At 41.9% G+C, this 19,607-nt stretch overlaps 2 long non-coding RNA genes across 7 annotated transcripts in view; one reads left to right on the top strand and one right to left on the bottom strand.

Annotated features, from left to right (window-relative positions):
* The window catches only part of LOC143673530 (uncharacterized), a 22,798-nt gene extending 16,888 nt beyond the window's left edge, over positions 1 to 5,910 (top strand). Inside the window, exons 5-7 of one of the 6 annotated variants that reach the window (XR_013170424.1) lie at positions 246 to 346; positions 2,383 to 2,493; positions 5,543 to 5,910. This is a non-coding gene — a long non-coding RNA (uncharacterized LOC143673530). Of the gene's footprint in view, positions 1 to 245; positions 347 to 2,379; positions 2,494 to 5,190 lie in introns of all 6 variants that reach the window. The other 5 variants (XR_013170420.1, XR_013170422.1, XR_013170423.1 and 2 more) reach the window with 5 other exon arrangements.
* Positions 2,857 to 19,607, bottom strand: LOC143673533 (uncharacterized). Its single transcript, XR_013170427.1, has 3 exons — positions 19,499 to 19,607; positions 5,319 to 5,429; positions 2,857 to 3,099 (listed from the first exon to the last, which is right to left on the bottom strand). It is a non-coding gene; the product is annotated as an uncharacterized LOC143673533 (long non-coding RNA).

Genomic DNA, 19,607 nt, shown 5'->3' with positions numbered 1-19,607 from the left:
ATTCCCTATATGAAGATCACTGTGCCTTGCTGATGATAGGATTTCTATAGTAAATGTTCCCAAATTACATAGGGACTTAAGCAAATTAGTAGGGGGATGAAGGGGAGGTATCCTATTAGTTTGGACCCCACATGTGGTTAAATAAAAACAGGAGCAATCATAGTATTGGGTTTTATTTAGACTGGTATGTGCTTTCCCAGAAGGATTAAAAGTTTCTACCATGTGATTTATCCTTTTCTACGCAGACTGTTTCCCTGAATGCTTTGAAGCGTGATGCCCATTAAGAAAATCTTGTGAGTGCCCAAACCCATCACAGTGTGGCATTCACTTCAGAAGTCCTATTAAGGTGGGGTCTTGTCCTGAACTCAGAATCTTGATCAGTTTACTTTTGCACGTAAAACATACTTGGTCCTTCTGACTATCTCTGCACAGAGACAGAATCTCTGAAACTATTACTAAAAATGAATGAAAACTAGACGTCATCCAGTGTGGGGCTGTATATCAAACCCTGGGCAGATTTCTCATTCTGTGCTTAACTTTGACATGAGGCTAGTCTGTAATGTTTGAAGATCAAATGAGATTTTTGCCAACCCACTATGAGATAGGGAGGATTTATCTACAACCACACTATGATGTTCCCTTAATACCTTTCAAAAACACAAGTGCTTACATCCTAATAGGTTTTCAGCTTAAGATCTAATCATCCACTCTTGAGTTAAGATGCTTGAATGAAGCCAACTCATTTGGAACTAAGCACTTTAATGTCAACAGAGACATATGGTATGAAGACGGAATTACAAAGGCTCTCTTCTGAGGCATCCATTAAGAAAGCAAGACCAGGATCCCAGCATCATTATTAGTTTACTCATTTATTTCTTAGTAAATAATTGAGAGTAAGATCTTTTTTTTTGCAAGCAGAAACAGTCTAATAATTACAAGTTAGGGATAGGGTGCATTCCCATTTGAAATAATTAAACCATCCCCTTGCTCTAGAATTACTGCCAACTTCTTTGGCAAATGGCATAAAAATTTTAGGTGAAAAAAATGCAATATATTACATATATTGTGCAAATATCTAGATAGTATAACTATCAAGTCTTTGAATTTGTAGAAAGGTATCCCCAGTCCAAACACAGATTGTCTGTAAGGGACCCTCAAAGCCAATGAAAAAGTCAGCACATTAATGCAATTATAAAGTTGTCTCTGACTTGCCATATAGAAAAATAAATAGTAATACGGAATTGTGGAATATTGAGCCTTAGAGAAGATTGCTTGGTTGAGTTTAGATGCAGAAAAATCTGAAAAATAGAAGTATGATAATTCTGTTCATCTCAGTCAAATTAGTATGTCCAAAAGTTTTGAATGACTTCAAACTATTCAAAGCATGTGATGAGGAGGTAACCCTCTCTCTTGCCTATCTAACTTCAATGAACTCTTCCATATTTCTTGGTGGTTGTGGCAAAGGAGTTTTATAAACTACCCATGCTATGTTGACTTACCCATTTTATTTTTTTCATAGTATCCTCTTCTCTTTTGGAGCTTTTGTCACAATTGTGTTATTTGGTTATGGCTCATATTTTCAGCTAGGTTGTAAGCTCTGACATCAGTACAATATATATATTTTTTAGTACAATATCTTTTATGCCACTTTCTATTGTGGTAAATTGTACTGTTTGGTAAAATATTCAGTGTCTTTCCCTAAAGGGCCCCTCTCTGAAACTTTATATCTCTAGTACCATTGATATCAGATTTGGCCATGTGTCTTGCTTTGGACAAAAAAATAAGAATGGAATTGACAATGTGGTTTCTGAGTCAGAGATTTGCAAGAGTTTCATAGATTTTCACCACTGTTCTTTTGTTTTGCTATGAGACCAGCATGTCCCAGACAGGTCTTGCTTCTTTAAGCTAAGTCCTAAAATGAAGATGTGGAGCAGACTCAAAGCTGAATGGGGACAGACATGTAAAATGAGCAAAAAACAAACTTTTATAGTTGTAAACCTCTGACTGGGGGTTATTTCTTACTGTTAAGGAAATCACAGACAGCTGTTAAGCAGTCATCAACCAGACCTCACCTACCTCCACCTCCTTCTCTGGGATAGTTACAGATATACTGCTAAGTGGCCACCTCACAACCCTCACGTGCCCTCTCCACTCACCTCCACCCTCACCTCCTCTTCTATTGTACTGTTTCCATTTCACAACCTGGGGGACATGTTAAGTCTAATGAAAAGGCCCGACCAGACCTTAAACTTGGAAACTGGGAATAAGCAGCCTGAGATGCTCACCAAGGCAGGAATTCTCAGTGGCAGGGCCCTCTCCCCAAGGTGGACATATACCACACTCAAACAGTATAGACTTGTCTCTCTTCTCTGCACGAAGTAGGACTTGCTGAGCTGCGACCCATCAACCCCAACCTGGAGCAGTTTGCCATCACCCTGGAAGACCAGCTGTGATGGGGCTTCTTCCCCTGCTTTTTTGGACTCTCTGTGTTGTGTAAGTAGCATAGACGTTATTTGCCTTTTTGGGTCCTATATGTCGTGCAAGTAATAGAGGTCATTTGCTGAAAGTTTCTGTTGTGTCCATGGGCCCGTGTTCCCATAATTCACCATTGTAGAACTCACTCCTCACTTAACTGCTGCTTAACCCAGCCTCATTTGACTGATAGAAATGCCCAAAGACTACCAGAGTGCCTGGCACATGCTGGGCAGGCAATGCATATTTGTTGACATATTTTATGAGTGGATAGAGATGTATGACATGGAAACACAAGAAGTTAAGGCATATGCAGGTTCAAGCTAATAAAAATCTGCCTTGTGAGCATGCGTCATTATTCCAACCACAGACATTTGGGTTTTAATGTAAGTGTCATGAACTATTTAATTGTCTGCTTTTGAAACTGAAGCCACTCAGATTACGTACAAGTGAGTAATAAAAGTTAAGCATAATCTAGTGCTCGCTGGTGAGGTAGAGCAGTGATCTCACGCGAGGAAGTGTCACAATGCCCAGGCAGGATTCCACCGAGAGCATGAACTGGATGTAGAAGTGGATTTATCAAGGCTTTCAGTCAAGGGGCGGATGAGAGGAGGACATGGCAGGTTTCTGAAGGGAAAAAGCATGAGAGCAAAACAAAAAAGTATTTATTAGGGAAACCAGGGATGTGACTTCATGAAGATGCTACTTGAGGCAGGTTAGTCAGGAGGCTAATGCAGAATTAACAGATTAGAGAACTGAGATGATGGAAATGTTTAAGAAGCTGGTTCAGAAATGTAACATCTTAAAGATGGCAATTCAGTCTCAGGCTATACATTCAAAGTGAGCCTAACACCAACAAAATTGGCTTTTTTAGGAACTAGTCTGGAAAGCTCTAATATTCACCTGGAAAAATAAATAAGAAAAGAGAGGAAAATTCTGAAAAAATAATGGGAGATTTTAAAATATAAACTCTACATAAGTGAAAAAAGAATTTGGGCAGTCAGATCAATGGGAGCATTTTGGAAATCAGAAACATATACAACTTCAGTTTGGAAATTAGTATTTGAGAGGTGCCATTAAAATCAGTGGAAAATAAAATATGGATTATTCAGTTGGGTGAGCATCTGTACAAACATTCGTGTGTACTGTGCCTTATGTCATTCACCAGAATAAATTCCAAGTGGATCGAAAATTTGATATATTAGTTTGAACCATATGTCCATTTCTGTAAGTTGAAATGATCACATATTGACCATTTCATATGCTTCACCTAATAAAAACTGAATTAGTGAAAGTACTTGAAGTAGTCACAATTTTTAAAATAATCTTTAGAAACTGTGACAGAGGGGTCAAAGGCCTATAAAATAAAAGATGGATATATACAACTACCCAATAATAAACAACTTCTGCCTAGCAAAATCCCCATAAACAAAGTCAAAAGATAAATGGCAAACTTGGAAAAATATTTTCAATTTATGTCACAGATATAGAGTTAATTTCTGTAGTATCTAAAGAACTACTATGAATTAATATGAATATGATGAGTAACCAAACAGAAAAATAAGAAAAGGATATGAACAGGCAATCCAGAGGGGAAGAAAATCAACCATCTCTTCTTCATATAAGGATGCTCTGCATCTCTCATAATATGGAAATGCAAATGAACATTAAAGTAAGATAATATATTTTCACCTGTCAGATTTCAGAGACAATCAGAAGTTTGATAACAACACATTGCTTTGCCACCCTTAAATATTTCTAGTGGGAGGGTACATTAGTACAACTTCTATGCAGGACAATTTGGCCATATCATTCAAAATTACTAAAGCATATATTCTGACCCAGCCATCCCATTTCTGGGAACTTATCCTATAGATACACCTGTGTGAAATGTCATGTGTCAAATGCACAGGTATGAAATGATAATGGCAGTATTATTAATTTTAGCATTGTTTGCAAAATCAAAAGGATAGGAAATAACCTGAGCGCCCATTACTGGAGAATAGCTAAACAAATTACAGCAGTGGCTCATAACTGGATACTATGTAGCCATAACAATGAATGAGAAAACTCTACAATGTGCATTGTATGATAAGATTGATACCATATGGCTAATAAAGAATTTATGAACATACATATTCTTGGGAAGGTTATATAAACAATATCTTCATAGGCATAAAATTTCTATGGAAGAGTATACAAGCACTGATCACATTGGTTGTTGTGGGCAGGGGGATTAGATAATCAGGAAACAGTGGAAGTCACATTCTTTGTTATATATCCTTTGTACTTTTTGGATTTTGAACCATTTTAGCATATTACCTATTCCCTGCCAAATTAAATTTTAAAAATGCCATTTCAATTAAAACTGAAAGAGAAGAGTGCCATTTGTATGAGAGCTTTTTGTTCTATAGATAAAGTTACATCTCACTGGTAAAAAACAAAAAACGAAAAACAAACCATAATATAATAAATGAATGAAATATCCTATTATGGACCAATCTGTAATTACAATAATCAAATTGTAAGTAAACGAGTATGCAGATAATCCATTTCCCTCATTACTGTTAGAAAGAACTTTCTAAAACAAATTTGATAATATCAGTCTGCTTTTTAAAACCTTCCATGGCTCCCCATTGCCGTAAGGATAATGAAATCCAATTCCTTAGTATAATGTGCAGGAACTTTTACTGATCCAGCCTCTGCTTGTTATTCCAGGTGATGGCGAGAAATCACCCAAAACAAAAGAAATAGGATGTGGCAGCAGATGTGCCATAGATGGCTATAGACAGCTAGCTGACTTTCTAACATTCACCCCAGAGTTTATATTTTCCAGTAGGTCTAACCTTAAAGATCAACTTCTATTGGCAGCAGGCCAGAATCCTTCTGCTTCAACAGTCTTCCACTCTGGAAGTACCGGCAAAAATGATGTTTCTTCACAGTCAGTTCATCCCATTCTGAGTACAGGGTGACACAACAAACAGAAAGCCAAGTGCTGAGCTCTGCAGTCCAGCGTCTGCACTTCATGCTCTGTAATTCTGGAAACTATGCGGTGGAATTTATCTTTTAGGTCTTAAGTGGGGACTCCAGGGCCATGGAAGCTGTAATTACCAAATGGTACAAAGGCATACTTAAAGCATTAAGGCATCTTCTAAGAAGGTCCAGAGAGTAAGCAGAAGATAACAAAGACAAGAGGAGACCTGGACTCAAATGTGTGCACGGCCTTATCGGTGCGCGCTCGCAGAGAGAGCATTTCCCCTCGAACATTTGTCCCTGAAGAGTACCAAAGGCATTAGAAACCGGTTGTGAACCTCAGAGAAACCCTGGCGGTGTGCCTGGTACTTTTTCTTAAATCTACCTGCAAAAATTTTGCTTTCTAGTTTTTAAGGTATCTCTGGTTATCTTAATAAAATTGTGTTCTAAATTATTTGCAAGTTATATTACTCAAAAATTTTCATGTGCAATTGATGCTTTTCATAGTTAAAGTGACTCTTGATAGGGAATTTCTCTCTGGGAAAGTGAGACTTTTCTGACCATTAGTTAGGACAACAGACCTCTAGGCTCAAATAGTAGGACAAGATTCCTTGATACTAGAAAGTTCTGGGAATCCCAGCATGGGGTCATAGCCCATTAGTTTACTTGACTGATTATGGAGTTATCTGTAATCACATTTAGAAGTTATCCAAGGGCAGTGAGACTGTGACTCAGTGGCAGAAGTTTCACCCACCATGCCGGAGACACGGATTCGATTCCCGGTGCCTGCCAATGCAAAATATTAAAAAAAAAAAAAAAAAGTTATCCAACACTTTCCAAAGTCAAGGAGCATGGCATATTCTGTTGTTGTCAAAGCTGACCACAGTGGTTCCTGTGTGGTACTGACATGTTCAACAAAGGTTATAATGTTAATATTCATACAATGGCATAGTGTAGTATTATAAAGCATGAGACCATGACACAGGTAACCAAACCACAAAACAAAATCTAGTAAATGGCAAAACCTAGGAACTGATCCAACAAAACATATAAAAATCTACGTGGGTACAAGTACCAATATTGCTGAAAGACATAAAAGAAATCTTGAATAAATGGAGAGTCCTACCATGTTCCTGAATTTAGAGATCCACTATGGTAACGATGCCAATTATTTCTTAATTAATTACTAAAATCAATACAATTCCAATCAAAATCTTAACAGGAACGATTTCCCAGACATTTAATAAATATCTTAGGAAAAGTAATCACTTTCCTCACCTAAAAGAAAACATCTGTGACCTCTTCCAACATGGCAGAGTGCAATTAGGTATTTCCCCCACCACCATGTTTTATTAAAACCTGTACTTTGCGGGGAGAGAAGATACCTTTCAGATAGTTTTTCTCTTTTCTTTTCTAAAAATACAGCTGGGGTAGGGTCGTAGCCTTCTGGTCACATGTACCACTTCTGTAGCTGACTGTTCTTGGAAATAGGAAAAAAGCATGCTGTCCTTTCAGCCGATCACCAGTTATCTGCTTGATGTATAACTGAACAACATTTGTTGAGTAGATGAAGACGATAAGAATAAAATGAAGGTACTACAAATTGGAAAGATGATAATCGAACAATGCCTTCTATTTACCAAGGGTTTTATTTTCATTATCTCATTTATCCAATGCAACACCCCTGTGAAATGGATTGGGTATTTTAATCCAGTCTATTTAGTTTATTTTGTAGATAAGGAAGGAGGCACAGAGGCCCATGATTGTGTAATCAGTGAATGCTTAGATAACGCGTTATGCAGAATTGTGGGTTCCAGCATGCATTCCCAAAGGCTTCCTAGTGGAGGTGGGAACTAGGCCTTGAAGCAAAAACAGAATTTGAAGGGTTGACGTTTAGAGTACACTTGTGTTAAGAAAAAGTAGCACATGAATCTGAAGTTGAGAAAGACCATAGCTCATAGACCACAGTTCCTGTGGGCCAACTGGGAAATGACCTCCTTGTGGAGAGAGGATCACAACGATGAAAGTTGGGGGGAGTGGGGGGCACTTGGCAGAGACCCTGGGAGCCAACCCGGAGAGCTGGTCTCATGGACCGGAGCACCGAGAATTGCAGGGAAAGAGTGGGCGCGCTCAAGGATCGGACTGATCCTGATTTGGGTCTTGGTTGCACACTTGCTGGCTCAGTGACTTTGGGAAGAAGTGACCTATCTTCTCAAGTTTCTGGTTTCTCATCTGTCAAATGTAGTGAAAATGTCCCATGAATTTATGAAGCGCTAATGAATTAATGAATGCAACATAGTCCTGTGGCATTTGCTCAAATATCATTATTATTAATGTGAGAGTAACATGATGCTAGGCTAGTAGATAAAAGAGAAAGGGCAGTTAAATGTTAAATAATCTGTTAAAAGTCGTTGCTTACATGGGAAGTAGTCTGTCATAGACAAGATGAGCTTAGCAAATTCTTCCCTGTAGATACATGTAAGTGTACCACGTAAGATTTGCACAATCTGTGGTTCATGCGATCGGAAGTGAAAACTTAAAATTTACCTTCCACCTCTTATTCCTACCCCCTCAAAACTGTGCTGTCCACGATGAGTAGCTCATCCTGGCAGTTTTTGATGTTCTCTTTCTAAAAGGTGGTTTGGAAAACATGATGCAAGCTCTTGGAATTTCAATTTAGAAGAAACCAACGAAGCGCAATCATACAAATTCACACTCAAGTAGTACTCAAAATGAGAAGAAAATATTAAAAAAAGAAACATGTTGTCTGACTAATCAGAAGAAAACCTGCTTCAACTCAAAGGTCTCAGCATAGATATTAACAACATGGAGAGAAGAAAATGGCTTATTAATGATTCATGAAAATTGCTGTCACTGTTGACTGAAGCATACTTTTGGATGGATAAAATGACTGGATTCTCCTCTCTCTCTGTCTCTCTGTCTCTCTCTCTCATACACACACACACACACACACACACACACACACACACACACACACACACCACTCCTATCCAAACCTCCTGCAGCTTTAGACCTTTCTTCTCAGCTGCCATAGTGCGAGTCACCACTCGAGGGAGCCCATGTTTCTTTGGTCCAGGGCTCACTGCGGGCACCAGGAAGCACTGTAACATGCTGCCAACACGCTGGGGCCACCCATCGTTGTTATCTACTGCGGGTTTCTTAACCTGGATACTGCTGATATATTGGGTCAGATGACTCCTTGTGGTAAGGAGCTGTCCCGTGCATCCTAAGACGCTTAGCAGCCTCCCTGGCCTCTATCTACTGGAAGCTGGCAGCAAGCCCCCCTCCCCGCCCCGAGCCATGACAACCAAAACTGTCTCCAGGCCTTGCCACATGTCCTTTAGGGAGCAAACCCGCCACTGGTTGAGAGCCACTGCTCCAATGGAGCATACAGTTACCCCAAACTTTGGCCTCTGATGCAAAAGTGTGCGGAACTGAGAGAAAGCCATCAAGATGCCGGATTTATTTGTCTACCCCTCATGTGAGCAGCTCAGTGGGAAGCACAATGCAGGAAGGAAAGATATGGTCCCCCGCCGCCTTGCAGGTGTTATCAGAGAGCCCACATCTTGGGCATCCTTTAATGAGAAAGGAAACACTGTCAAGGCCTGTCTGGGGTAGTGTGAGTTGAGGCGACGCTGATCTTGTCAGGCTTTTTGTAGCAGCTCAAATGATTTGTTAATTATTCATTACTATTTGTCATAAAATCCTGAGGGCCTGCCAAGTGGTAGCATGCAGGCAATATTAAAGCAGGGGACATGTCTTTTCTTATTTTACAATGAATATCAGACATGGAGGGACTGGGCTGCTTGGAAAACACACAGAGGCATCTGGGTGCCAACACTGGATGTGTGCAGATGGAATGCCTAACAACATGGCACTCGGAATAGCACCTGCCTCTGGGGCCCTGCATCCTTTCTGCCTGCTCTCTTTGCTGTGGAGATCAAGAGGCAGAGCTAGAACACAGTGGAGATGCGGCTGTCAGTGCAAAAACAAAATCTGAAGTGCCCAGCTGGGCTTAGGGGACACAATCAGCACTAAGACCCACAACATGAGAACTTGCCCCCATCCTCCCGCTCCTCTTTCTTTTCTCTTCTCCCTCTGCCCTCAAGGCTCTTCTATCACGTCTCCTCCCCATTTATTCTCCTTTGTGGCTGCCTTTGATGCTCATTTTAACCACACAAAAATATGTGTGCCCTGGGGGGGAAGACAGGGGTGAGGTGACAGGAGACACGGTGTCATTTGCCCCAGCTCTTGAAAACATCTGACTGAAGGCCTTGCTTTCAGCCCTACTGAAAAAAGAATTGGCAAGGATGAATTCCACCTTGCCTGATAAGGAGCGAAGGCTCAGAAGTTCAGTGAATTCAATCTGGGCTAGAAAGTTAAATTCCAGAGCCCTGAAGATTCTCAGCCTTGGGAACTAGCACTGAGGTCTTGCTGCTTTGATGGTTGGGAATTTGGCTCTGGAATGCTAGCACATTGAGGCAAAGTGGTGGGAGAACCAGCACAAGTCCCTTTTCTTTTTCCACTAATTAAAGAGTCTTTTAGGGAATCCCCCTCAAGGAATTGGGGAATAGACTCTGAATAAAGTTCATCATTTGGCAAGTCCACCCACCACGGGCTGTCCTGATCTGAGGACAAGGCTAGCTCTGTCCCACAGGGAATGAGCTGCGCTGTTCCTCGTGACCAGCGCCCTACCCAGGTCACTAGGAAGTTGTTCTCGTCCCTACCACAGCAGCTGACCTGTCAGATGGGTCCGCACATCACCAAGGTATTGAGAGGCATGTAAGATGGTTTGTGCGTGTGGGAGAAATGCCAAGCAGAGAAGCCAGAGAGGGGTCGGGAGGGGATGGAAACAGCCTCTGGGCTGCCAAATGAGCCACCTGCGGCCACGGGCTCCCATTAACAGCACTTACTGAGCGTCTGGCGTACCTGTCTGTGTCCCGGTGCTATAGGGTATTAGGAACTATGGGTGGGGATAAGCATGTACTCATTCAATAAATATATATTGAGCACCCACTATGCACCAAGCACTATTTTATGCCTTTGGGGTACATCAATGCAGGAAGCAAAGATCTGCATCCGTAGAACCCTTGCAGTGTGCCAAGCACCCTATATTAGATTTAATCCTCTTAATGAACAGTGTCAGAAGCATCGCTGTTCCCATTTTTAGAGACATGTAAACCATGCAGGTATTAAGTGGTGGAACTGATATTCAAGAACAGCTCTGTGCAACTCCAAGTCTATGTTGCTTTCAACCATGACCTTAATTTTTTGAGCTGTTACTGTGCCCAAGGAAGAATAATCAACTCTGCAGTAAGAATAAAATTTATGTATGGAAATTATCCTCAGAGGGGAACAAACCAAATTAAACACAGCATCCCAAATGCTGGAAACCTACCAATTCAGTGATCCCACTCAAACCAAGTGTCCCAGGATGTACACTCACTGCAAAACGTGATGTTATCAGATATTAGTTGCATAACACAGTATTTAGCAAGATTTCAATATGAGTGAATGAATAAGGAGCTTTCAAGAAGGACTTGTCAAATTTTCTACAAAGGTAACTGATGCAGAAAAAACTTGTACTTTCAGGGTAAGAGGAGGGCGTGTCATGGAGGAGAGAAAGCTAATTAAATAGAACTCTCTTTCCCAATAAGACAAGGTGAGATATAAGTCTAAAGCACGCAGAGGTAACGAGGGCAGACATGTCCAAATCTCAACAATAATTATAGCACAGACACAAGAAATATGTGCAGGTTTATGACAGAGGTTTTTGGAAATCAGGACCCAGTTGGGAAGGACTGGGTATTTCATTTGTTTTGGAGAAGATTTACTTTCATTGCACCATTTCTGAGTGTGTGAAAATCACTATCCATCACAACTCTCACTTTACTTATCTTTATTTGTGCTTCTCTCAGGAAATGTTTAGAATTTGGGATATATCTACTTAGGAAGATGCTGGCAGGGACTAGACAGAAGATTAGGCAGAGACAGAGAGGGTATATACAAATTGTGTACACACATATGCATACATTTGTGAGTATTTTTTGCACACTAAGTGTTTTAATAGATATTTCATTAAATTTCAAAACAATTCCAGCAAACAGATACAGTCACATTCACTTATAGAAGAGGGAATTAAGACTCTGTCATGTAAGTTGCTGAGGGAGAACATAGCAATGCTATGTGGAATACCATGACGATGGATAAGGCACTCTGTAAGCCCACGGATAGTAGTTTTGGCAGAAGCATTGCATGCGGGGAAAGCAAACCCATATCCAGAGTATGTGTCTATTCCAGTTAGAACAAATTGCTGCCCCTTCCATGAAGGGAGTGGTCCAATGTAATCAACCTGCCACCATGTAGCTGGCTGGTCACCTCGAGGAATGGTGCCATATCGGGGGCTGAGTGTGGGTCTCTGCTGCTGGCAGATTGGGCACTCAGCAGTGGCTGTAGCCAGGTCAGCCTTGGTGAGTGGAAGTCCATGTTGCTAAGCCCATGCATAACCTCCATCCCTACCACCATGACCACTTTGTTCATGAGCCCATTGGGCAATAACAGGAGTTGCTGGGGAAAGAGGCTGACTGGTATCCATAGAACGGGTCATCTTATCCACTTGATTATTAAAATCTTCCTCTGCTGAAGTCACCCTCTGGTGTGCATTCACATGGGACACAAATATCTTCATGTTTTTAGCCCACTCAGAAAGGTCTATCCACATACTTCTTCCCCAGACCTCTTTGTCACCGATTTTCCAATTATGGTCTTTCCAAGTCCCTGACCATCCAGCCAAACCATTAGCAACAGCCCATGAGTCAGTATACAAACGCACCTCTGGCCAGTTTTCCTTCCAAGAAAAATGAACAACCAGGTGCACTGCTCGAAGTTCTGCCCACTGGGAGGATTTCCCCTCACCACTGTCCTTCAAGGACACCCCAGAAAGGGGTTGTAATGCTGCAGCTGTCCACTTTCGGGTGGTACCTGCATATTGTGCTGAACCATCTGTAAACCAGGCCCGAGTTTTCTCTTCCTCAGTCAATTCACTGTAAGGAACTCCCCAAGAGGCCATAGCTCTGGTCTGGGAAAGAGAAGGTAATGTGGCAGCAGGAGTGGAAACCATGGGCATCTGTGCCACTTCTTCATGTAACTTACTTGTGCCTTCAGGACCTGCTCTGGCTCTATCTCGTATATACCATTTCCACTTTACAATAGAGTGCTGCTGTGCACGCCCAACTTTATGGCTTGGTGGGTCAGACAACACCCAACTCATGATAGGCAACTCAGGTCTCATGGTAACTTGGTGGCCCATGGTTAAGCGTTCAGTCTCTACTAAGGCCCAGTAGCAGGCCAAAAGCTGTTTCTCAAAAGGAGAGTAGTTATCTGCAGCAGATGGTAAGCCTTTGCTCCAAAATCCTAAGGGTCTGTGTTGTGATTCTCCTATTGGGGCCTGCCAAAGGCTCCAGACAGCATCTCTATTTTCCACTGACACTTCCAGCACCATTGGATCTGCTGGATCATATGGCCCAAGTGGCAGAGCAGCTTGCACAGCAGCCTGGACCTGTCACAGAGCCTCCTCTTGTTCAGGTCCCCACTCAAAATTAGCAGCTTTTCTGGTCACTCGATAAATGGGCCAGAGTAGCACACCCAAATGAGGAATATGTTGTCGCCAAAATCCAAAAAGACCAACTAGGCATTGTGCCTCTTTTTTGGTTGTGGGAGGGGCCAGATGCAGCAATTTATCCTTCACCTTAGAAGGGATATCTCGACATGCCCCACACCACTGGACACCTAGAAATTTTACTGAGGTGGAAGGCCCTTGTATTTTTGTTGGATTTATCTCCCATCCTCTGACACGCAAATGCCTTACCAGTAAATCTAGAGTAGTTGCTACTTCTTGCTCACTAGGTCCAATCAACATGATATCATCAATATAATGGACCAGTGTGGTGTCTTGGAGGCAGAAACGATCAAGGTCTCTGCGAACAAGATTATGACATAGGGCTGGAGAGTTGATATACCCCTGAGGTAGGACAGTGAAAGTATATTGCTGACCTTGCCAGCTGAAAGCAAACTGTTTCTGGTGGTCCTTACTAATAGCTATTGAGAAAAAAGCATTTGCCAGATCAATAGCTGCATACCAGGTACCAGGGGATGTATTGATTTGTTCAAGCAAAGATACTACATCTGGAACAGCAGCTGCAATTGGAGTTACCACCTGGTTGAGTTTACGATAATCCACTGTCATTCTCCAAGACCCATCTGTTTTCTGCACAGGCCAAATAGGAGAGGTGAATGGGGATGTGGTGGGAATCACCACCCCTGCATCTTTCAAGTCCTTAAGAGTGGCAGTAATCTCTGCAATCCCTCCAGGAATACGGTATTGCTTTTGATTTACTATTTTGCTTGGTAGGGGCAGTTCTAGTGGCTTCCACTTGGCCTTTCCCACCATAATAGCCCTCACTGCATGAGTTAGAGAACCAATGTGGGGATTCTGCCAGTTGCTCAGTATGTCTATGTCAATTATACATTCTGGAACTGGGGAAATAACTACAGGATGGGTCCGGGGGCCCACTGGACCCACTGTGAGACGGACCTGAGCTAAAACTCCATTGATCACCTGGCCTCCATAAGCCCCCACTCTGACTGGTGGTCCAGAGTGACGTTTTGGGTCCCCTGGAATTAATGTCACTTCTGAACCAGTGTCTAATAATCCCCGAAATATCTGATCATTTCCTTTTCCCCAATGCACAGTTACCCTGGTAAAAGGCCGTCGGTCTCCTTGGGGAAGACTTAGAGGAAGGTCAACAGTATAAATTTGTGGCAGTGTAACAGGTTTCTTCCCCATAGGGACCTGGCCTCCCCTTCATTCAAGGGGCTCAGGGTCTGTAAACTGTTTCAAGTCTGGAAATTGATTAAGGGGCCGTGACTCTGTGTTTTTGTAATTCAGGTTAGACTTCTGTTCCCTTGACCTAGAACTCTTTTGTTTATACAGCTCCAACAAGAATTTAGTAGACTGCCCTTCTATTGTATTTCTAGGCACCCCATGATTTACTAGCCAATGCCACAAATCTCTGCATGTCATATAATTTTGATGCCTCCTTTGAGTTTGTTGTCTATTATAATACCCACGTCTACCCTGTCTTTGGTGATTAAGTGCTGCCACCTGGCTTCTGCCAACTCGGGATCCTGTCGTCCCCATTGTGTTTAAGGATTCCAGCTCAGTGACAGCAGTTCCTACAGTAATATCTGACCTACAGAGAAGTGCAACCACAGAGCTCTTGAGGGATGATGGTGCTAGTCTCACAAACTTATTTCTCACTGTTCTGGTAAAAGGTGCATCTTCTGGACATTCCTGGGGTGTAAGAGCAGGCTTTGCATGATAAATCCACTCTAACATCCCAATCTCTCTAAGCCTCTGGATCCCCTCATCTACATTATACCAGGGCAGTTCTGGCATTTCAACCTCAGGTAATGTTGGCCACCTTTTGATCCATGTTTCAACCAACCACCCAAACAAGCTGTTCACACCTTTTCTAACTGCTCTAGCTATAACATTGAATGCAGAATCTCTGCTTAGTGGGCCCATATCAATAAATTCAGCCTGATCCAGCCTTATATTCCTCCCACCATTATCCCACACTCTTAAAATCCATTGCCACACATATTCCCCTGATTTCTGTCTATATAAATTGGAAAACTCACACAGTTCTTTTGGAGTATAACGTACCTCCTCATGTGTGATACTTTGTACCTCACCTTTAGGGGCCTGTTGGGACTTTAGTCTAGTTATAGGTCTAGAAGAAATGAGGGGTGGTGGGGGTGGGTCATGAAAAGAATTAGAAATATCTTCCAAGCCATTTGCTTCAGGGCTTTCATTTGCAGTTTCATCTGGTGAAACAGGATTAATAACTCTAGGGCTAATCCCTTCAGGAGGAGGTTGGGTGGCCAATTCCTCAAGGCAGGCTGGAGGTGGGGCGGCTATGTCCTCAGGGCAGACTATTACAGGGTTATCTAAAGAAGGCTCAGCATGGTCTAGGGTTTCAACCTCACCCCCAACATCATTATCAATCCATATGTCACCATCCCATTTTTCAGGGTCCCACTCCTTTCCAATCAATGCCCTCACTTTAACGGCAGACACCATGCAAGACTGAGATTTCAGTTTACGTTGTAAAGTTGCTACTCTAACAATAAGATTCTGAGTCTGATTTTCAGAGATCTCAAGTCTACGGCTACAGGAAATAAAATTTTCCTTCAGGATACTCATAGAAACCTCTACATCTTTCAGACGGCACTTAAGCTTCTTGTTTGAAGCCTTAAGCCCATCCCTTTCACCCTTTAATGTAGACAGTGTATCTAACAACAACCAACCAACATCTCTATAACTCTTATTTCTACAAAACTCTGTAAAGGTGTCAAAAACATTATCCCCCAGAGTCTGGCTTCATACAAGCGAAGCATTAGGAGAATCGAATGATGATATTTTGACTATCTCCTTTGCCAACTCAGTCCATGGATTGGGAGTGTCATTCTGATTACGGGAATCAGAGTCCTTAGTGTCTCTGAGCCCAGTCAGAGTAGAAAACCATTCATAAAAACCCATTTTTAAGATTCTGTTCCTTAAGAACCACTCTCGGTACCAAGATGTATTAGTTAGGGTTCTCTAGAGAAACAGAATCAACAGGGAACACTTGCAAATATAAAATTTATGAAAGTGTCTCACGTGACCGTAGAAACGCAGAGTCCAAAATCCACAGGGCAGGCTCCGAAGCCGATGACTCCAATGGATGGCCTGGATGAACTCCACAGGAGAGGCTCACCAGCCAAAGCAGGAATGCAACCTGTCTCCTCTGAGTCCTCCTTAAAAGGCTTCCCATGATTGGATTTAGCATCACTAATTGCAGAAGACACTCCCCTTTGGCTGATTACAAATGGAATCAGCTGTGGATGTAGCTGACGTGATCATGACCTAATCCTATGAAATGTCCTCATTGCAACAGACAGGCCAGCGCTTGCCCAATCAGATGAACAGGTACCATAGCTTGGCCAAGTTGACACCTGTCCCTAACCATGACAGCAGGTTACCTTGGGGTCCAGTCCCTAGCTAGCTCACTGGGGACAGAAAGGGATTTAAAAATCCTCTTCCCAAGAACAAGGGTGGGCATGGCCAATCACTGATCATGGCTTTTGATTATTAACACATTTGGGTTGCTGGGGCCCAGCTCTGAAGATAGCTATTGTTTCAGCCCATCCTGGACAGGGGTGGAGGCAGTGGAGATTTAAAGACACAGCACTTCTTCAGGGCTACAGGGGACAGTTAGCTGAAAGGCTGTATTTGTTGGGCAGGCCAGGAAAGTTCAGTTTTGGGGAGCCACAGGAGAGTTTGACATCCTTCCTAATCCACTCCCCAGGCCACTTTGGAGGCAGTCTGAACCCTTTTTGTGGGCTAGGAAAGACCCACTTGGAAAAGTCCTCTCCAGGGTGACCCTCTGCCCTGAATTTGCCCTCTAGGTGAAAGCAACATGAGGCAATGAAACGAGAGTTAAAAATTATAAGGTCAGACAGCCTGGGACAAAGGCCTGCTGGCTTCCAGCATCTGGGAGAGGGGGGACTGTCTCTTGGGGAGCAGAGGAAACAGCTAAACTCCTATAAACAGAGGAGCTCCAAAACAACTGACGAGCAAAGCCCAGGGCAAGACAGAGGACCAGAAAGACAGGGAAAACCCACACACTGAACTTGCTTTGGGCAGATCTTCCGTATAGGAGGGCGAAGCTGAAGAAAACCTCCATCTCATCACCAGCTGGTTACAAAACCAGGGAACAGACGTTCAAGGGAGTAAATCCCAGAGCCCACATTTTAAAATATTAGAAAGTACAATGTACAACTAAAGAGTACAAGACAAACAAAGAAACAGGAAATGATGGCCCATCCAAAGGAAAAGGATAAAGATAGAGAAGATACCAAAGAAGACAACAAGAAATGTGGACATACCAAACGAAGCCTTTAGAAAATTATCTTATAATGGTTAAGGAGAGAATGGAAAGTACAGAGAAATAACTTAAAGAAATCAGGAAAACAATAAATGAGCAATCTGAGAAACTTAGTAAAGAGATAGACATTTTAAAAAGGAACCAAACAGAACTACTGGAATTGAAGACCATAATAACTGAAACGAAAAAAGCCCAGTAGGGTTTCAAGAGCTGGCAGAAGAAGGAATCAGTGAATTTGATGACAAGACACTTGAAATGAGTCAGGCTAAGAAGCAGAAAGAAAAAAGAAATATTAAAAGCAAAATAGCTTAAGACAGCTTTGGGACACTATCAAGTACACCAACATATATATATTACTGGAGTCCCAGAAGGAGAAGAAAGAGAGAAAGAAGCAGAAGGAATAGTCAAAGAGAATAAAGGTAGTGAACTTCCCAAACTTAGCAAAAGAACTTCTTGTGCATCCAAGAGGCACAGAGAACATCTAACAGAATAAGCATGAATAAAAACACCCCCCATAATATATTGATTGAACTACCAAATGCAAAGGACCAGAAGAGAGCTCTGAAATCAAAAAGAAAAAAGCAGCATATTACATATAAGGGAGTGCCATTCAGATTAAGTGCTGATTTCTCATCTGAAACCATGAAGGCAAGAAGGTAGTGGGTTGAAATACATAAAGTACTGATTGAAGGCAACTGCCAACCAAGAGTTTTATAACTGGTGAGATATTCTTTCCAAGGTGAGGGAGAGATTAGGACATTCTTTCACGACTCTGAATTGCATATGGTTTTGCTTTGTCATGTCATGTTCTTCCAGTTATTCCCATTTTGACTTCATGATCCCACTTCCAAATGGCAACTTCCTTCTGCTCTTGGTTCAGTCTCCTGAGAGAGATCCTGATCACCGTACCTTACCTTTTCACCCCTTCTATGGACAAACACCACAGGGCTGGATGTGCTTCTGGGGATTAATTATCAATGGCAGGTGTAAAGAGGTTGCATGGTACAAAATCTAGCTGTCAGGGCAGCAGGGGACTGGGATAGGGTTATTGCCTTCAGAGAGGGCATGAGCAGGCAGGCAGGCAATGATTAGCATCTTGTAGCATAAATTTAAGATCATATGTCCATAACGATTAGTTTCAGAATTTCTTTGATGGCTCTGATTTCTGCAAAAACCCTGGAGATAATGTCTGAAGGAATAATGGACAAAGAGCCAGAGGCCTGGGACCCACACTCTATGGATGGTTTATTGTAAAACCTTGGGTAACTCATTTCACCTCAGAGGTCCTAGCTTCCTCATCTGCAAAGTGAGTGGGGTGGATTGGGCTATAAGTTCCTTTCCAGCTCTGAGACGAAAACAGAACAGAAATAGAGAGGCATGTTCCCTCAAATCTGACCTTAGACCAGAAATGGTTAGGAAATTGAACTAGGTACATAATTTAAAGCATTAATTATCTGGAAAATTCCATATGCATTGATATTCTTGGAGCCTGAATTATCCATACAGCTTGCATATGTTCAATTAGCATAAGGTAGTTATTAAAAAATACTGTGGAAATGAACTATAAACTTTTATAAGCATTGAAAGCAACAAATTCAAAATCGCTCTTTCAGTCTTTCACTTAAATAGGACTGATGACTAAAGCTCCACTTCCTTGCACATATCCCTGACATTACGCATTTAGGATGAGATGTCTGGATGAAAGTTGAACTGCTTCTAAATAGATTTGCCTCCTCACTGAGGTCAGATGTCAGCTGGTCTTTAATCACCGTTGTCCTGTGGTTGGGTTTATTTATAAACAAGGCAGATGGTAAAATGCGAACCACATGTGGAATGCACCCCAGAAGTATTGCTAAGTTATGGGGTGAATATTGATTTTATAGGAATAGAAATGTGCACTAAGTGACATGGGGAAAATGACTAATTCATTTTCAATGACCAAGCTAGTGGGAGATTGGAAAGCTACTAAAATAGCCACTATTTAGGAAGAACACTAAAGCTGCTCATCTTTTATTTTGTTGGACACCTTGGCCAGACCTTACCTATTTAGTTCTTTTACCAGCTGAGAGTAAAATTTAAAGTTTTCCTGGTTCCATTTATGTCTGCTTAAGTCCACATCTCTTCCCCATATTGTCCCATCATGCCTTTTTA

This window comes from Tamandua tetradactyla, chromosome 2 (assembly GCF_023851605.1).
Source record: "Tamandua tetradactyla isolate mTamTet1 chromosome 2, mTamTet1.pri, whole genome shotgun sequence".
Taxonomy (NCBI): domain Eukaryota; kingdom Metazoa; phylum Chordata; class Mammalia; order Pilosa; family Myrmecophagidae; genus Tamandua; species Tamandua tetradactyla.
This window is presented reverse-complemented; position numbering and strand designations above follow the sequence as displayed.